The sequence below is a fragment of the Neophocaena asiaeorientalis genome, unplaced genomic scaffold (assembly GCF_003031525.2).
Source record: "Neophocaena asiaeorientalis asiaeorientalis breed wild unplaced genomic scaffold, Neophocaena_asiaeorientalis_V1.1 scaffold226, whole genome shotgun sequence".
NCBI lineage: Eukaryota > Metazoa > Chordata > Mammalia > Artiodactyla > Phocoenidae > Neophocaena > Neophocaena asiaeorientalis.
In genome coordinates, this window is record NW_020173037.1 from 10,985,296 (window position 1) to 10,989,487 (window position 4,192).

Genomic DNA, 4,192 nt, shown 5'->3' on the forward strand with positions numbered 1-4,192 from the left:
ATTTCTACAGCCTGAACATCTGTCTTAGAGGGAGCTTATTCAGCCTCAGCCAAAAGCTTTCACATCCAGGCGCACTCATCGTCATCTGAGGGCACTGAACTGAAAGATACTCTGAGGAGACAAGACACACCACTGGGAAATCATTTCAACTCATGAAAGCTCATACTGAAAAATACCCCAGACAAAGCAGAGGGAGAAAGAATCTATGGCCTAGCAACCAGGTTCTTTTAAAAAATTAGCCCTCACACTGTTGCTGTGAGGAAAATGACCTTTCACTTTCTGAAGAGGCACCAGATACCAAAGGGTGACTGACTTAACAAAGCACAATACACTCTCTCACTGAGGCAGGGGGAAATTCATGCGCTTCTAGCTTCATACAAAAAGCATCAATCAATGTTGACCAAAAAATAAGAGGATGAAGACATGTAGCTCAATTCATTGTGTTATTCTGAAGACAGGAAGTTATGACTTAGAATCTCTTCTCTGAAAACAGTGATGAGGATGAGATGTGGCAATAACAGAGCAGAGAGAAACACCAGCCATGGCCAACCTTCCTTTAAGAAACCCTTACAGAGACCATTAAAATCCAAAAGGAGGGGTTTCAGAGAGCTTCCAGGCTGGTGAAGCGGAATGCCTCCACGTGCCACCGTGCTGGGCTCCGAACCACAAGAGGACTGAAGTTTCTTTGTTCTCGAACTCACCCTATGAATCTCTTCATCTGGCTATTGGCTCCTGTGTTTTAATACCCCTGGTAATAAACTACTCATCCACCATGTGGTTGACAAGGTCTTGGTGCTCTGGCCTGCTGTCAGGCCTGACCCTCTGAGGTGGGACAGCCGAGTTCAGGACACTGGACCACCAGAGACCTCCCGGCCCCATGTCATATCAATCAGTGAGAGCAGTCCCAGAGATCTCCATCTCAATGCTAACACAGCTCCACCCAACGGCCAGCAAGCTCCACAGCCGGATGCCCCAAGCCAAACAACTAGCAAGACAGGAACACAACCCCACCCATTAGCAGAGAGGTTGCCTAAAACCATAGTAAGTTCACAAGACACCCCAAAACACACCACTGGATGCAGCCCTGCCCACAGGAAGACAAGATCCAGCCCCACCCACCACAACACAGGTACCAATCCCCTCCACCAGGAAGCTTACACAACGCACTAAACCAAACTTACCCACTGGGGGTAGACACCAAAAACAACGGGAACTATGAACCTGCAGCCTGCGAAAAGGAGACCCCAAACACAGTAAGTTAAGCAAAATGAGAAGACAGAGAAATATGCAGCACGTAAGGAGCAAGGTAAAAACCCACCAGACCAAACAAATGAAGAGGAAATAGGCAGTCTACCTGAAAAAGAATTCAGAGTACTGATAGTAAAGATGATGCCAAATCATGGAAACAGAAATGGAGAAAATACAAGAAACGTTTAACAAAGACCTAGAAGAACTAAAGAGTACACAAACGATGAACAAAACAATAAATGAAATTAAAAATTCTCTAGAAGGAATCAATAGCAGAATAACTGAGGCAGAAGAACGGATACATGACCTGGAAGATAAAATAGTGGAAATAACTACCACAGAGCAGAATAAACAAAAAAGAATGACAAGAATTGAGGACAGTCTCAGAGACCTCTGGGACAACATTACATGCACCAACATTCGAATTATAGGGGTCCCAGAAGAAGAAGAGAAAAAGAAAGGGTCTGAGAAAATATCTGAAAAGATTATAACTATAAACCTCCCTAACATGAGAAAGGAAATAGCCAAGTGCCGGAAGCACAGAAAGTCCCATACAGGATAAATCCAAGAAGAAACAGGCCAAGACACATATTAATCAAGCTATCAAAACTTAAATACAAAGAAAAAATATTAAAAGCAGCAAGGGAAAAGCAACAAATAACATACAAGGGAATCCCCATAAGGTTAACAGCTACTCTTTCAGTAGAAACTCTACAAGCCAGAAGAGAGTAGCAGGACATATTCAAAGTGATGAAAGGGAAAAACCTACAATCAAGATTACTCTACCCAGCAACGATCTCATTTAGATTCGACAGAGAAATTGAAACTTTTACAGACAAGCAAAAGTTAAGAGAATTCAGCACCACCAAACCAGCTTTACAACAAATGCTAAAGGAACTTCTCTAGGCAGGAAAAACAAGAGAAGGAAAAGACCTACAAAAAAGAACCTAAAACAATTAAGAAAATGGTAATAGGAACATACACATCGATAATTACCTTAAATATAAATAGATTAAATGCTCCAACGAAAAGACACAGACTGGCTGAATGGATACAAAAACAAGACCCGTATATATGCTGTCTATGAGAGACCCACATCAGACCTAGGGACACATACAGACTGAAAGTGAGGGGATGAAAAAAAGATGTTCCATGCAAATGGAAATCAAAAGAAGGCGGAGTAACAATTCTCATATCAGACAAAATAGATTTGACATAAAGACTATTACAAGAGACAAAGGAGGACACTACATAATGATCAAGGGATCAATCTGAGAAGATATAACAATTGTATTTATGCACCCAACACAGAAGCACCTCAATACATAAGGCAAATGCTAACAGCCATAAAAGGGGAAATCGACAGTAACACAGTAATAATAGGGGACTTTAACACCCCACTTTCACCAATGGACAGATCATCCAAAATGAAAATAAATATGGAAACACAAGCTTTGAGTGACACATTAAACAAGATGGATGTAATTGATATTTACAGGACATTTCTAAGTCAGAAAAAGAAAAACAAACATCGTATATTAACGCATATATGTGGAACCTAGAAAAATGGTACAGATGAACTGGTTTGCAGGGCAGAAATAGAGACACAGATGCAAAGAACAAATGTATGGACACCAAGGGGGGAAAGTGGTGGGGGGTAGGGGTGGTGTGATGAATTGGGAGATTGGTATTGACATATATACACTAATATGTATAAAACAGATAACTAGGACTTCCCTGGTGGAACAGTGGTTAAGAATCCGCCTGCCAATGCAGGGGACAAAGGTTTGAGCCCTGGCCCAGGAAGATCCCACATGCCACGGAGCAACTAAGCCCGTGCACCACAACTACTGAGCCTACATTCTAGAGTCCACATGCCACAACTACTGAAGCCCACGTGCCTAGAGCCCGTGCACTGCAAAAAACACAAGCCACCACAATGAGAAGCCCACGCACCATAATGAAGAGCAGCCCCCACTCGCCACAACTAGAGAAAGCCCGCACAGCAATGAAGACCGAACGCAGCCAAAAATAAATAAATTTATTTAAAAACAAAAGAGAACCTGCTGTATAAAAAAATAAATAAAATAAAATTCAAATATTATTTTTAAAAAAACTACAATGATCCTCACACCGGTCAGAATGGCCATCATCAAGAAAAATCTACAAACAATAAATGCTAGAGAGGGTGGAGAGAAAAGGGAACCCTCTTGCACTGTTGGTAGGAATGTAAATTGATACAGCCACTATGGAGAACAGTATGGAGATTCCTTAAAAAACTAAAAATAGAACTACCATATGACCCAGCAATCCCACTCTTGGGCATATACCGTGAGAAAACCATAATTCAAGAAGAGTCATGTACCACAATGTTCATTGCAGCTCTATTTACAATAGCCAGGACATGGAAGCAACCTAAGTGTCCCTCGACAGATTAATGGATAAAGAAGATGTGGCACATATATACAATGGAATATTACTCAGCCATAAAAAGAAACAAAATTGAGTTTTTGTAGTGAGGTGGATGGACCTAGAGTCTGTCATACATAATGAAGTAAGTCAGAAAGAGAAAAACAAATACCATATGCTAACACATATATATGGAATCTGGAAAAAAAAATGATTCTGATGAACCTAGGGGCAGGACAGGAATAAAGATGTAGAGAATGGACTTGAGAACATGGGGTTGGGGAAGGGTAAGCTGGGACAAAGTGACAGAGTAGCACTGACATATATACCCTACCAAATGTAAAATAGATAGCTAGTGGGAAGCAGCTACATAGCACAGGGAGATCAGCTCGGTACTTTGTGACCACCTAAAGGGATGGGATAGGGAGGGTGGGAGGGAGACGCAAGAGAGAGGGGATATGGGGATATATGTATATGTATAGCTGATTCACTTTGTTATACAGCAAAAACTAACACAACATTGTAAAGCAATTAT